General features: G+C 48.5%; 1 protein-coding gene across 4 annotated transcripts in view; it reads right to left on the bottom strand.

Annotated features, from left to right (window-relative positions):
• DPYSL5 (dihydropyrimidinase like 5) overlaps positions 1-16,400 on the bottom strand; it is a 135,316-nt gene that overhangs the window by 90,813 nt on the left and 28,103 nt on the right. The window contains exon 1 of one of the 4 annotated variants that reach the window (XM_054476123.2): positions 10,996-11,310. The exons of 1 other annotated variant lie outside the window; for it this stretch is intronic. The gene's annotated coding sequence lies outside the window, so the exon portion shown is untranslated. Of the gene's footprint in view, positions 1-10,748; positions 10,836-10,995; positions 11,311-16,400 lie in introns of those variants that run through there. 2 more of the 4 variants (XM_054476125.2, XM_063649441.1) reach the window with 2 other exon arrangements.

Consider the following 16,400-nt stretch of genomic DNA (forward strand, 5'->3'; position numbering starts at 1 on the left):
AATTGTCTATGGGTGGTTTATAATTGATTAAATATTGGAGTATTAGATTTATATATTTTAAAGTACAAAATTAGGCCAGGTGTGGTGGTGGATGTCTGTAATCTCAGCAATTTAGGAGGCCAAGGCGGGGGGATTGCTTGAGCCCAGCAGTTCAAGACCAGCCTGGGCAACATAGGGAGACCCTATCTCTATGAAAAAAAAAAAAGGCTGGGTGTGCTGGCATCCACCTGCACCTGTGGTCCCAGCTACTTGGGAGGGTGAGGTGAGAGGATTGCTTGAGCCTGGGAAATCGAGGCTGCCCCAATCATGCCACTGCGCTCTAGCCTGGGTGACAGAGTGAGACCTTGTCTCAAAAAAAAAAAATTAAATCCTGTATTATAAAAGATATGAAATATGAAATATCTAAGTGCTTAAGGGACTCGGAGTTTAAGCAGTAAGTCGAGGTTTTAAAGAAATGTTAAGTCTGGGCTGGGCGCGGTGGCTTACACCTGTAATCCCAGCACTTTGGTAGGCCAAGGCAGGCAGATCACGAGGCAGAAGATCAAGACCATCCTGGCTAACACGGCGAAACTCCATCTTTACTAAAACTACAAAAAATTAGCTGGGTGTGGTGGCGCGCGCCTGTAGTCCCAGCTACTTGGGAGGCTGAGGCAGGAGAATGGTGTGAACCTGGGAGGTGGAGCTTGCAGTGAGCCAAGATCTCGCCTCTGCACTCCAGCCTGGGTGACAGAACGAGACTCCGTCTCAAAAAAAAAAAAAAAAAAAGATATCTTAAGTCTAATCTCATTCACTTGCTTGTATAAAGACAAATACCAAACATGGCAGACCACATGCTAAAAAAAACATTTCTCAGGAACAATTTGGGCTGTGAATGGATCACATAAGGAAAAAACCAGCCAAGTTAGGAGTTCATGACTGCCTTGGCAGGCTCCTCTGGCTGCTCGTGTTTCATTACCACCATCCTATAATTATGCCTCAACCACTGTCCTTTATCCACACTGGCCATGCCCATAACTGCCATCTCTCCTGGGCCACATGATGATACTGGCCATGAACATGAGATGCGACAGGCTGAAGGTTAGTGCTCATATCGTTGTGTCTCATCTTTATTTTTTTCATTAGTTGCAGAGGTTCTTTCCATTATAATCCAACTGTAAAAATCACATCTATTTTAAGTTTTTCCAGAAACCTACAGAAAATAAGATATATGTCATAATTCTATTTCTAAATTTAAAAAAGGCAGTGTCCTGTCTGGCCATTATAGGAAATCTGAAATATTATGGCCATTATTAGAAATCAATGTCTTGTCTGGCCAAATAAATCTGAACTCTGTGATTCCAAGCTGACACTTTTGCGGGATTTTTTTTCTTTTTTCTTTTTTTGAGACAGAGTCTTGCTCTGTTGCCCAGGCTGGAGGGCAGTGAAGCAATCTTGGCTCACTGCAAACTCCACCTCCCGGGTTCAAGCGATTCTCCTCCCTCAGCTTCCCAAGTAGCTGGAACTACAGGTGTGCACCACCACGCCCAGCTAAGTTTTGTGTTTTTTAGTAGAGACGGGGTTTTGCTATATGTTGGCCAGGCTGGTCTCGAACTCCTGACCTCAGGTGATCTGTCCACCTTGTGCCCAAAAAGTGTTGGGATTACAGGCGTGAGCCACCACGCCTGGCTGAGACTTTTTTTAAGCCACAGAAATCACACAATTCAAAATTGCTATTTGACCCAATACAAGAAATATAAATTAGTTAACAATAAAAATCACTTGTTAATCTTGCCCAAGGTTGTCAGGACATCTCTGGAATGATATCTGGACCAATGTTGCATTTATAAGATGATTTTCATCTTTTCCTCAAGAAACATGAGTTAAGAAAACTGCGGTAGCAAGACTAAGGTAGATGTACACCATTTAGTTTAAAAGTGTTCATTTCAGCCAATCAACTGGTTGTTTGTGGACAATTCTTGAAAACTAGTATAATAATATTATATATACATATATAATATTTATTACATATTTATATAATATATATTATGTATGTATATATAATATATATTTATATATAAATACATATTTATATATTAATATATATTAAATATATATAATATAATATATTTATTACAGATATTATATATGTATATATAATATATATAATTTTTTTAACTGATAGATTACTGTGGAGTCAGAGATATAGCTTAAAGTTCTACTTTTTGCTGAAGAATAAGAGTTGGAAGTCAACCTCTGATCAAGCCATAATATTGTGACAGTCTTTAGGATTTTGGTTTAATCAGCTGCATTGCATACCTCAGAGGATTTTTTCTTTAATTTCACCATTAATCTTAGCATTTGGCACAATTTACTAAAACAGAACATGTGTGTATCCCTGACCCAGTAATTTCACTCCTAGGTATATATATACCCAACAGAAACACCTACTAGAATGTTCACAGCAGCACTGTCCATGAAAGCCCCAAACCGGAAACTATCCAAATACTATTAGCAACATAACTGACACATTTGATACACACATACAATGGGATGCTGTATAGCAATGAAAAAAATGAGCAAATTAGATACAACAGTAAGAGAAATCTCACAAATATAACCTTGAGCACAAGAAGCCACTGGTGAGAGAATATCAACTACATGATTCCATTTGTAAAAAGTTCAAAAATAGGCAAAGCTGATTGATCTGTGTGTAAGGAGTCAGGATATGGAGGAAGAATACTAAGTAAGTAGAGACTCCCCTTGAGTACTGATAATTCTGTTTCTTTCTTTTTTTCCTTTTTTTAAATAATAAGATTTTGAATCAGGCAGGCTTCTGAGCCTTAGTAGGCTCAGAGACTCCAATTTTCTGTTTCTTAATTTGGTGCAGATTACATGGGTATGTCTCATCAAGCTATACACTTATGGTTTGTACACTTCTCAGTTTATCTGTTATACTTTACTAGTTTTTTTTTAAATGCACCCTCAGCCACTGTACCCCCCAAAAGTGACTGTTTCATGTATGTGTATTGCCACTTGACAATACGGCAAACTTAAAACAATTTAAGTAACGTCATTAAGGTTGAAAGTGTTTCATATATGCTGGAAACAGGAGCAAAAAGATATTAAATGAAAAAATTGGGGGTTGTTTTTGAATTTTATAACAGAACAAACATATCAATCTACAAGGTCAGAAATCCGAAGTAAAAAATTAGAAAGGAGGCGACTTCTGTATCAATAGTGGATCTTGCTCTGCAGAAGGACAAAGGGAAAGACAGGACCAGACAAAAGAAGGGAGAATAAAGACCCAAGGCGTGAGAATTTCGAGTCAGCCCATGGCGGATTTGAAATCAACAAAGGGGCAGCTTAGAAATGGACACTGGAGTGACACAAAGATGGTGTGATTGAGTACTGGGCACTACTAATGTGTGGGAGACACACATTCACAGGGAGTCCAGGCAGCAACAGACCCCAACCCCTTTGCCGAACCAATGAAAGTGGACAGATGTTAGGTAGTGGGGAGTGATACGTGCACAATTCAGAATGCAGAAGTTCTCCTTTCTTCCCAAAAGAATCTAGTCATTCACAAAAACTCAGTCTTCCTTGGGCCAGATGATTTTTTTTTTTTTGAGATGGAGTCTGGCTCTGTCACCCAGGCTAGAGTGCAGTGCCGCAATCTCGGCTCATTGCAACCTCTGCCTCCTGGGTTCAAGCGATTCTTCTACCTCAGCCTCCTGAGTAGCTGGGACTACAGGCGCCTGCCACCACGCCCAGCTAAATTTTTGTATTTTTAGTAGAGATGGGGTTTCACCATATTGACCAGGCTGGTCTCGAACTCCTGACTTTATGACCCATCCGCCTCAGCCTCCCAAAGTGCTGGGATTTCAGGCATAAGCCACCGGGCCCAGCTCAGGCCACATGATTTTTAATTTAAAAGGGAGGCCAGGCACGGTGGCTCACGCCTGTGATCCCAGTGCTTTGGGAAGCCGAGGCAGGCGGATCACCTGAGGCCAAAAGTTCCAGACCAGCCTGGCCAACATGGTGAAACCCCGTCTCTACTAAAAATACAAAAATTAGCCGGGTGTGGTGGTGCATGCCTGTAATCCCAGCTACTTGGGAAGCTGAGGCAGGAGAATCGCTTGAACTGGGGGCAGAGGTTGCAGTGAGCAGAGATCGCACCACTGAACTCCAGCATGGGCAACAGAGCAAGACTCTATCTCAAAAAAAAGGAAAAGAAAAGAAAAAGAAAACAAAATTTAAATGGGGAGCCAGAGGTCTCAGTAGCTGGAAAATCCTGTAAAATATCATCTAAAACCATTCAGTCAGTCATTCTTTCAATATTATCTGTTGAATGGTTACTCTGAGCAATATTTTGGGCTAGAAGCCACCTGGATGAGAAAAGAGGTACAAATTCTATTTTAAACAAGGTGAGGTGCAGCATTTTGTAATGGGATAGCCTATTGCTAAATTATTTAGTTAACTGTGAATCTCACACCCAACTCATAAGGTTTTCAGCTTGAGGTACTGTTTAAAGGCATGGATCCTTTTATGGTTAGGGTTTCTTTCTTTTTTTGTTGTTGTGGTTTTTTGTTTTTTTGAAACAGTCTTACTCTGTCACCCAGGCTACAGTGCAATGGTGTGATCTTGGCTCACTGCAACCTCCACCTTCCCAGTTCAAGTGATTTTTGTGCTTCAGCCTCCTGAGTAGCTGGGGCTACAGGTATGTGCTACCATGCCTGGCTAATTTTTGTATTTTTAGTAGAGACAGGGTTTCACCATATTGACCAGGCTGGTCTTGAACTCCTGACCTCAAGTGATCTTCCTGCCTCAACCTCCCAAAATGCTGGGATTACAGGTGAGAGCTACCGTGCCTGGCCTAGTTGGTTCTTTGTGTCAACTTTGCTAGGCTATAGTACCATTATCCAATAAAAGATTCATCTAAGTGTTGCTGTGAAGGTATTTTGCAGATGTGGTTAACATCTATAATCAGTTGACTTTTTTTTTTTTAATTTTTTAATTTTTGAGAGAGTCTTGCTCTGTTGCTCAGGCTGAAGTGCAGTGGTGTAATCACAGCTCACTGCAGCCTCGACCTCCAAGGCCCAAGCAATCCTCTGACGTCACCCTCTCAAGGAGCTGGGACCACAGGCATGTACCACCACGCCTGGCTAATTTTTTTTAACTTTTGTAGAGATGGAGTTTCCCTATGTTGCCTAGGTTGGGTGGCTGACTTTAAGGAAAGGAGATTTTTCCTTGATAATGTGGGTGGGCCTCATATGACTAGTTAAAAGGCCTTAAGAGAAAAACTGAGTTTTCCCTGAGAAAGAAGAAATTCTAAGTAAAGAGTGCACCATGAGCTCCTGTGTAGTTTCCAGTCTGCCAGCCTTTCCTATAGATACGGGACTTGCCAGCCTCTCCAACTGCATAAACCAATCCTATTGGTTTTGTTTCTCTGGAGAACTGATTTTCTGTTTTTCTAGAGAACTCCAGTTATCCTGGAGAACTGACACAGATAGTAATCAAACCCGTTGGGTTCAAGGCCTGGCTCTGCCATGTCCCCATCTGGGTGTCCTTTTTACTTTTGTTGCCTCATTTGTAAAACGAGGATAATAACAGTAACCTAACGCATAGGAATCAGAACCACCCCTGGCACAGAGTGCTTTGAAAGTGTTTGTGAAACAAATAACTGTGGTTCCAAGTTGCACAAAATTCTGTATTTCTTAACTGGAAAACCTGAGTTTTCTTTATTCCCAATAATTTGCCATCAACCAAACACGATGACTCTTCCCCACACCAAGAATTAAATAGCCTTGGGACAACAGCTCCTCACCAGCCATGCCAGCCTAACCCCACTCAAAGGAATGATGCAGCAAAGCTGAGGTCACAGCACTTCTGGAACACTCTTAATTCTCCAAGTTCTCAGCTGCTAAAAACAGCTGAGCTTAAAGAGGCATGCCAGGAAACAGACTCCACAGAGAGCTATTCCTACTATTTGCAAGGGTGGGAGTTTTAGAAAGGAGTCCTAATCATTCCTTCTGTTCCCACTGTTAATCCCTACAGCAATTGCCATGGCCCCTTGGGATGAAAGATTAAATGGGGAATCAAAGTGTTGTTTTTGTGGACACACATTTTAGAGGGAGAATATGATGCTGCTGCTGATGGTGATGATAACTTTTACTGAGCACTTATGAGATGCCAGACGCTGCTCTCAGTGCTAACCATTAACTCATGTAAGCCTCAGAACAACCCCGGACGTAGATACTGTTAAGTTGGTGCAGAAGTCACGGCAGTTTTTGTCATTAAAAGTAATGGCAAAAACAGCAATTACTTCTGCACCAACCTAATACAACCATCCTCATTGCACGGATAAACAGGAAGTAGCCAAGGTGAAATCTGAACCCAGGCTTTCTGGCTCTCCCTCCTGTGCACGCTACCGCTGAGCCTGGATTGTGACGAGGGAGGAGGGAGGCGAGGGAACAAGCACAGAACAGGGCTGTGATTGATGGGAGTGCTTGGCAAGCTGGGGTTCAATCAATGGTTAAATCAGCTTATTTTAAATGAAACAAGTTTCAAAGACTGAAGTAGAACAAATCATACACCATGTTCCTCCCTGAATTTCTTTTGTTCAAGTGTATAATTTGTGCCCACTTTTATACATAAATGCCAAAGCTCACAAAAGATTCATGCTATGGTATTTCAACCTTTCATCTTCATATTAAAAAAAAGCAAGGCAAAGCGATTTTGAAATTATTCCTCATTTATGCACTAGCATGCAATGAAATCAAACACCTGCTTACTTGAAAAATGATAAAACACATTTATTCTTATTTGCTCCCATATTACACCAAGTTTTCCCTACAGGACTTCATGTTGACAGAGATATCTTGTTCTACAGGATTCCTGTGAATTAAGTCTTAGAAGACTTTTCTGGAATATGTTTTTATACCTCAGAAAACAAAAAAGATACACAGGATCAGAGTCTATCAGAAACTGGTAAATTTTCACATCAGGAAGATAGACTGGGTCTCAGATACTCTTGTTCAACTTCTCTGGTTCTCAATATTTTTCTATGCCCCAAGAAAATGATCTGAACACACAATTCACATTTTTTTTTTTTGAGATAGAGTCTCACTCTGTTGCCCAGGCTGGAGTGCAGTGGCACGATCTCAGCTCACTGCAACCTCGGCCTCCCAGGTTCAAGCGATTCTCCAGCCTCAGCCTCCCAAGTAGCTGGGACTACAGGTGTGCACCACCAGGTCAGGCTAATTTTTTCTGTATTTTTAGTAGAGATGGAGTTTCACCATGTTGGCCAGGCTGGTCTCGAACTCCTGACCTCAAGTGATCCTCCTGTCTCAGCCTCCCAAAGTGTTGGGATTACAGGCATGATCCACTGTGCCTGGCCACAATTTACTTTTATCCCAGAGACCTGCCTATAGTCATGCTGTCCTTTGTCTTACAGTCCCGTGGAGCTAATGCAGGATCATACAGAATCCTGGGTCAGAGAAGCTATTAAGAAGGGGAAATTCTCAGATAGCTCTGGCAGGAGAAGAGACGTGGAAGTACCACAAATAAGTTTACGCCAAGTCCTGAGACCTGATTTTGGCCAACTGTGTAAACTTGCCTTGCTGTGGAACTCTTTCCAGAGATAGAAGCATTGAGAATAATGCAACGACCCTGCTAATGTTTGCACCTAGAGAGGTTATGCTGACAACAGCCAGGCCTTCACGTCCCATGAACATCTTTGTGTACCTAGCCTAGGTCCCCAAGCTCAAGAATGGCACCCCGGAATTCTGGGGACACAAAGTCCTTCTCTGGGGCCACCTGCCTCTCCCCTTTCTGAGTTCTGTCTTCCAGGTGTTTTACTGGAGCAGCACCAGCAGAAGGTGGGAGAAGGAGGCTGCTTTCTCTCCAAGATCCCTGTAAAAACGAGCTGGTCATACCGGCATTCCTTGTCTGTGGATTCCCTGCCATGAGGAACAGGCTGGAATGAATGTTCACAGAGTGCTTTAAGAAGATTATGTCCTTTTAAAAATCCATAAAATTATTACAAAAAAGAAGCCAACAAAACACTCCTTCCTGAAATTGTTCCCTTTGGGTAATAATATGAAAACATGTTTCCCATTGGAGCTCTCTTACAAGAAAAAACCTTCACTGTCAGATTTCTAGGTTTCTAATATTGAGATTCCTAGTATTTATGTACTCTGAATGCATGTTTGTGTGTATGCATAAATACACACACGCATATATAATTTAGTTAAAATATAGTATGTGTATATATGTGTGTATGTGTGTATATACATATTAATATATACATATATATAATTCAGTTAAAATATAGTTAAAAACAACCAATGAGCAATGTTCCAGCTAGTCCTTCCAGACCAGTTTTGTAAATTCTGTGAGGCACCTCCTCAAAACACCATCCTTTAAAACCAGCAAGACATAGCCTACTGCTGACTCCTTATGGCCAGAAAGGACACTCAGACAAGAGGCCTTCACTTTGGCAGCTATCATCTGTCCTGGGCAAAAGCCAACAGCCACAGCACAGTCCTTCACCTTACGCACTAATCTTGTTAAGAAAGCAAATCCTGAGATTTCAAGGCTGGGTTAAGAGAACCAACAGGTTCTCAGTTAACTTAGTGGCAAATGTAAGTGGCATCAATGAGTTCTAGAATGCCAAGTATCGCCCAGTCTGGGAACAAAAACATTCCTGCCTTTTTTTTAATGAATGGCAATTTAAAATGATAACTTTATGCTAAAGATTCACCTTTAACTTGTCATCTAACCAGTTATCAAAGCAACAGTGCAACACAGAATTCTGGCTTTGGCTGTCACTTCACATGTCAAGGCGCTGCAGCGGTGACTTGCAAGGTGTTTAGACGGCGGGCGAGAGGCTGAGTGCATGGAAAGTCCTGCTGAAAGCCTGTTTTAAGCTTCCATTCGGTTCATCCGCTTTCCCATGGGCAAGCAGCCACCGCCTATCACAGAGCTACCCCAGTCTTAGGTCAGCAGACAATATGGGCGAAGTCTGCAAGAGACGCACTGGCTTGGGTGTGGTCACTGGCAAAGAAAAGCACTGGTCCCCTAGCAGCGGCTCCCAAACCGAGAGCCTCACCCTTGCCGGATCATTTCCACCCGCTTCTCCGCAATTTGACCACAATCTGCACCAGCCGTTACGGCTCCCCCTGAGAAAGCACAGCTGCAGCCCCTAGACTCCGGCCGCCTCGGCAGACAAAGCCGCTGCTCGGGGGAACCCGCGCTGCACCGAGGCGACCTCCAGTCTCTGGCACCTGCGTCGCCGCCCGGCAGCTCCGCGCCGCTAACCACGCCGCGTCTCGGCAAGCGGGTGGACAGCGCGGGGCGGGCGGCGGCGCTGCACCAGAAGGCACCCGAGCCGGAGTGGGGGGGTGGCTGTCTGCAGGCCCCCAGGCCGTGGGAGCGCCTCCCACACGGGATTCCCGGCGTGGCCAGGACCCCATACAACCCCAAAGCCAGCACGTGCCCGGAGGTTCCGCAGGGAGTATTCCCAGCACCAGAAAACTGCACCCTCGCGTCCTGGGTGGCCCTGGTTCGTCGTCGGGTGGACATCAGGGTCGGCTATTGTTCTCCGGGTCTCCCCGAAGGGAGACCCGCCTCCCTGGCAGCACCTGCCGCTGGGCAAAGCCTTTCAGCTCCTCGAGAAAAGGGCGTGCCGAGGGCGCCGCGGAAGATCACAAAACCCTAAGCGAGTCGCTACCGGCTGGTTTCAAGCCTGGAGACAAAGCTCCTCACCAAGCCAGCCCAGCCCGGTCCCGGATCTGCCATCCTGGGTCCCTAGCCCCGGTCCGAGGGCCACGCCCAGCCGGCCACCTGGGCCGCGGGGCCCGGCGCCTGGAGCTGAGGATCCTCGGGCCCGAGACCGCCTCTCAGCTGGTTGCCCCTCCCTCTTCGGGAGGCTCCCCTTCCCAGGAGGCCCCCCTCCCCCGCACAGCGCGGGTCTCCTCCTCGCTTTCGTCCTCCCTCCTCAAACCCAGGCGGCCTCCACCCGCCTGCATCCCTCCTCCCCTCCCCATTCTTCAGCAGAACCTGCCTCGCCGGGCGCCACCTGCACCGAGCTCCTTCCCTCGTTCTTCGGACCCGCCCCCGCCCCTTCTCTTTCCTCCTCAAACCCTAGTTCCCACTCCCTGCTCCCCGAGACCCACTACCTGTCCTAACCCAGCTCCCCAGCCTTCCCTATCCCCATCTTTTCTCAACCAAGGCGTCCCCTCGCCCTCTCCCGGCTTCTCTCTAGCTCAGACTCCAGCCCCGTCCACAGGCCCGGGGCGTCGACGTCGGTGCCCGCTGAGATCGATGCTGCAAGGCGGGCTCCTGCGCTGAGCTCCAGCCGAGGGACCCAGCTCGGCGCCCGCTCCCGGCTGGGCAGCCGCAGGAGGCCTTTGTGGCTCAGGCAGGAGGCTCGGAGGCGGCGGGCGAGTCCTCTGCAGGCGTCCGCTCCGTTAGCCGGGCGGGTGGAACAGAGAGCCGGGCCGGGTCCAGGCTGGGCAGATCCCAACTCGGAGGCGAGAAGGACAGAGGGTGTGTATCTGGGTGGTGTGTGGGACCGGGGACAGCGCAGATCCTGGGACCGGCAGGACTGGCCCCCGGCCAGAGGCGCCCCCGCCCAGCCCTCCAGCGGTCCACTGCACCGCGCCCGGCTAGGAAAGCGGCCCACTGCGTGCTAGGCGCGAAACCCCTCGGCCGAGCCGCCTCCTCACCCCAGGGCTTTGCAACCCCGCGAGCACGCATCAAACGCTTACTGTGAGCAAGGCCCGGCACGGCGCTTCGTGGGCGTACAAAGAGGACCTCACTCAGGAGCGCCCTGGCTTAGCCCCGAAGGCCACCTCCCAACCCCAAACCACACCTCCCGCCGCGTCCCCTGCGGCCGGGCCCCAGGCGCACCCGGCTCCCCGCCCTTTTGTGCGCCTCACGCAGAAACAGAAGGGGGAGAGGAGGATGTCCTAGCCCGGGAGGGGTAAGCCCACCGACCCCCCTGCCATCACCCACTCCTCCGAGATGCTGCGGCCGCGGGGGCCCGTGGCTCGGTCCGTCTCCGTCTCGCCGCGGCGCGGGAGCTGCGGGTGCTCGGGGCGGCGGCGGCTGCACGCGCGCTCGCTCAGGGGCCGCCTCAGCGCGCCCAGCGCGGGAGTCCAGAGTGGGGAGCGGGGGAGGGGCGCGTGTCGGGGGCTGGGAGCGGCCTCCGCCAATCACAGCGCGGCCGGCTCCTCCCGCCGCTCCCCACCTCGGCTAGCAGGTTAAGGGGAGGCGGGGACAGGCGGCGCCCCGCATCCTCGGCGCCGCGCGCCGCCGCCGGCTGGGGACTACAACTCCCGGCAGGCCCTGCTGCAGGGCCGGGGTCCGAGAGCGGACGGAGGGCGCGGCCGGAGAACTCACCGACCCCCCCTAGCACCCGGCTCCGCGTTCCCTCGGGTTTCCATGGCGACTCAGGACACCACAAAGCCTGGACGCGCTGAGGCACGGGTCCCCGGGGAGGGCCGGGGGCGGTTCCGGAGGACACCCCGCCTCCCCTCCCCCAGCTGGATCCCACCCCAGGGGCTGAAACAATGCCGCGGCCCCCTCTCCTGGGCTGCGGCCGCGCTGCCCTCCGCCGCGGGACCCCGCCGAGGACGCCTGGTTCGCGCCAAGACCCGCTCCGACGCCCGCGGGATTGCAGGATGCAAAGGGCCGGGCGGGCGTTATAGGAAAACTGTTCTCATGAACAAAGTGGACGGCCACTTGGGGCCACCGCAGTTCGCATCTGCACCCAGTGAGGCCTCGAACCCGGAGTGCGTTCTCTCCACTGAGAAGATTTTGCCCAGCGCCACGCGGGTGCTTCCCTGTCCAGAGCGCTCAGGCCCAGTGCCTGTCTTATTTCTGGCTTCTGTCAAGGGACAGCGAAGCCTTTGGAAATTATTCATAACCCAATTTACATTCGCTTCACCTGTTTCTTCATGTTTAAATACATACATAATTTACCAAAATCAACAAATCTAAAAAAGGAGAGGAAGGCTCATTCCCGGTTTGTCCCACCTCCCTAGCTAATCCCGGTTCAAGCCTTTGCCATTGATCTGTGTTATTTTCTGCGGTTGTAATAATAGTTTGGATTAGTCATTTGCCTCTTTGTACTTAATGTCACTCCAAAGGCGTTGCGATGCGCGTTAAAATGCAGCATCGAGGACCCCCAAGCTGCAGCTGCAGAATCCCTCCCTCCCCGGGCTCCCCCGCGATGCGGTGGGGAGAGGAGTCCCCTGGCAGCCATGGCCTCGTGAGGTGGTTCTCTTTGCAGGATACTTTCAAACAAAATGGTGTTCACTACTCCGGGGGCGTGGAGGGGGTCCCCTCTCCCCATCTCAGCAAAATCTACCCGGGCGCAGGACCCGCAGAGCCCGCCAAGGCGGGGTTCCCTGTCGTCCTTCCCCAGAGAGCTTCCCAGCCGGCCTTTGAGGGATGCATTTCTGGATTACCCCACCACTGAGTCTGCACTCCTTCTCCCCTTCCCAAATCCCCTCTGCTTGGTAAGCAGAGAGCAGGGAGCCCCCAGAGGAACCTCAAAGCATCCCCAACCCAGTGCAGCCCGGGATGTGGCTGTGAAAACTGCTCCAGCTTGGGTCACTGCCCTATGGATTCTCCAGGGCTTTGCCCGGACAGGGATGTAGGCAAAATGGACTGGGCTTCAGGGAGGTGGCGTGGAGCTCCCAGTAGCCTCCCGGCGGCGAGGTCCCGAGACTACCGCGCGCGGGCGGTGCTGCGCTTTTTGCTTAAGGGAGAGAGAGCCCTCTAGTGACTGTAAATGTTTTCTGCAGCGTCTCGTAGACCTTAAATTTGGACTCTAGCATCTTAGCTTTCTTGGGCTACCTTCCCTTGTCAACGAAACGGCTGCCTCTACGTCATCTGTCAGTTTAGGACATTGATAAAGGTTGCACCCAAACCGGGGGTTGCATATGTCCTCAGTTCTCGACTTCGGTTTGTTGTTGTTAACTTAGGCTCCATTTCCTGGGAAGTAGAAAGAGCACAGAGCTGGGAGTCCCGCATTGCTGGGTTGGAATCCTTGCTCCTTCAGTTTCTGCCTACTTGACCTTGAGAAAGTGACTTACTCCATCTGACCCTTAACTCCACCCAGAATATTGGGGTCATATACATTCTTTTAACCTTGTCGTGGAAATTAAATGAAGAAATGTAGATAAAGGCCATAGCACATTGCCTGGCGTAGTGTGCATGCAACAAATGCCGCTATTATTATTTATCCCACAGAAAGTGGTTATTGAACAGTGTGAGGGATATAAGAATATGTGACACTCCCCACAAAAGGCAATATGTTGTGATTTTTATTATAAAGCTCATATTACTACTCGGTCAGATAAAGTAGAATAAGAATTCAGACGAGAAAGAAATCAGTTCTGCATAACACAGAGATGGAGGAGCTAGAATTTGGATTTCACCTGGATATTGATTTGATGGACAGTTGTAAGCAGAGGTCTGAGATTCCGGGGTGAAGGAGCAAAAGCTTATGGGTGGGGAACCCGAGGGGGTATTTGGAAGACAGCAGAAGAACCCAACATGTCTTGAAAGTCAAGTCCCTGAATGAGGGTGATGGGAAGAGAATGGGGATGGTGAGTTAGGCAGGGGTTGGGGGTCAGACATCACAAAGCCCAGGGCTACTGTTTTTTATGAGTAAATGTGTTCTGAGTTCCCAACAGCCTTAACAAACTTCAGAATAAAGGCAAGTTAAAGAACACCATGAAAGGAGGAGGGAGGAAAATCACAGTCTGAACTCCTATCATGAGCCCGGGTCTATTTGGTGTTTTACAACACATCATTTAATCCTTGCTACTCCACACAGGAGGTAGCATTGCTCATTTCTTACAAATGAGGCTATCTGGACTTAGAGAGGTTAAACGATTTGCCTGGGAAGTCACACTGCTGTAAGCAGCAGAGCCAGGATTCCAAAGGACATCTGCCTGGTGCAAAGCTGAGCCCTTCCTACTTCAGCATGTCCTCCCTGCCAGCCTCCAGAAGGCCGGATCTCCAGTGCAGAGAGAGCCTGTGACGGTGAGTGACCCTCAAGGAGAGCCTGTTGCCAAGCCATGGAACCCAGACGTTCCTTCCTCTGCAGCGGCAACCTGTTCCTCCTTGAAGTGCCCCCAGGAAAGGGGCTCTCCAGTATTCCCAGGAGCTTTGTATAATATTAAGTTTCCTCCTCATCCTTCTCTTTTCACTTTTTTTGCTCCTTATACTTCTCAGTGACAACCCTAGTGTGGGGAACACATTGTGAAGTCTAGTTAGCCATTAAAAAAAAAAAAAAAGGCCAGGTGCCGTGGTTCATGCCTGCAATCCCAGCACTTTAGGAGGTCAAGGTGGCAGGATCACAAAGCCCAGGAGTTTGAGATCAGCCTGGGCAATATAATGAGTCCTTGTCTCTGCAAAAAAATTTAAAAAATTAGCTGAGTATGGTGGCAAGCACCTGTAGTGCCAGCTATTCAGGAAGCTGGGGTGAAAGCATCACTTAAACCCAGGAGGCAGAGGTTGCAGTGAGCCCAGATTGCTCCACTGCACTCCAGCCTGGGTGACAGAGGGAGACCCTGTCTCAGAAAGAAAAAATAGGCCAGGCATGGTGGTGCATGCCTGTAATCCCAGCACTTTGGGAGGCTGAGGCGGGCGGATTACCTGAGTTCGAGACCAGCCTGACCAACATGGAGAAACCCCGTCTCTACTAAAAATACAAAATTAGCCAGCCGTGGTGGCGCATGCCTGTAATCCCAGCTACTCGGGAGGCTGAGGCAGGAGAATCACTTTAACTCGGGAGACAGAGGTTGCGGTGAGCAGAGATTATGCCATTGCACTCCAGCCTAGGCAACAAGAGCGAAACTCCGTCTAAAAAAAAAAAAAAAGAAAAAATAGGCCGAGTGCGGTGGCTCAGGCCTGTAATCCCAGCACTTTGGGGGGCCGAGGCAGGTGGATCACCTGAGGTCAGGAGTTTGAGACCAGCCTGACCAACATGGCGAAACCCTATCTCTACTAAAAATACAAAAAAATTAGCTGGGCGTGGTGGCACCCGCCTGTAGTCCCAGCTACTCGGGAGGCTGAGGCATGAGAATCACTTGAACTCGGGTGGCAGAGGTTGTGGTGAGCCGAGATCGGGCCACTGCACTCCAGCCTGGGTGACAGGGCGAGACTCCGTCTCAATAAAAAAAGAAAAAAAGAAAAAAAAAATTTGGCTGGGTGTGGTGGCACAGGCCTGTAATCCCAGCTACTCCAGAGGCTGAGGCCGTAGAATTGCTTGCGCCCGGGAGGCAGAGGCTGCAGTGAACTGAGAGCTTGCCATTGCATTCCAGCCTGGGTAACAGAGCAAGACTCCATCTCAAAATAAATAAACAAACAAATAAATAAATAAATATCAACCAGCAGTCAAACCTGTGTATTCAAGACAGTGCCACAAAGCAGGAGCCAAATTTAAAAAGCACGGGGCCGGGGGGCAACAAGACAGACAAACAGACTTTGGGAGAGGGAGACAGGACAACAGAGACAGCATGAGGAAGATCTAAAGACATAGAGATACTCAGATACACAAACAGGGGAATGAGACTGGGAGGGTTCCGGGCCCCAGAGCAGTAACTACCCAGTCAGACACAGGGGATGGAGGAGGAGGCCTGGGGAGGCTGAGGGGGTGCTGTGCTAGAGCTGAAACTTCAAAGTAAATTCCAATGGTTTATCACTACCCTTGAAACGCCGAGGAGCTCTCCGAAAATTTAAATCATTCCTTCTGGCCTAGGGAAGTTTTGTTTTTGTTTTTGGTTTTCATGCTTTTATTTTTAAATTTCAGAGTTTAATTTTGAAATGCAAGTTTGTCTTCTCTTGGAATGAGAATGGCCACAAACCAGCATAAAGGAGGAATTGCTGGATGATTCCAGCTGCCTCAGCCTTGTAGCAGAAATCTAAAACGTTAAATTGGCATTAATTTCACGCACATATAGAGGTTCTTTAAGCCAAACAAAGCAAGAAATTGCATAGTCTCACAATGCCAACATTATCCAGATGAGGATAATGAGGCTTTGTTTTAAGCCTTTTTTCTCTCTTAACAAATAAAATTCGAGTATTAGAAAGAATAATAATGAGTACAAGAAACACAAGTCAAACAATCACCTTCAGGGAACAAAAGAATTACTCTAAGAGCCAGATCTTTAATCACCTTTTGGTTCCCCACCTGTCATATTCCACAACACAGGGCTTTACTGATCCCCTACTGGTGGAGGAGCTGAGAACACAGGAAAGAATCCTCTCACCCATGCCCCCAAATTGAATTTTTATTTATTAAGTGAATCCAAAGAAGTAAGCCAGTAAGGCCAGGCGTGGTCCCAGCACTTGGGAGGCCAAGGCGGGTGGATCACCTGAGGTCGGGAGTTTGAGACTAGCCT

This window comes from Pongo pygmaeus, chromosome 12 (assembly GCF_028885625.2).
Source record: "Pongo pygmaeus isolate AG05252 chromosome 12, NHGRI_mPonPyg2-v2.0_pri, whole genome shotgun sequence".
In the NCBI taxonomy this organism is placed as follows: Eukaryota; Metazoa; Chordata; class Mammalia; order Primates; family Hominidae; genus Pongo; species Pongo pygmaeus.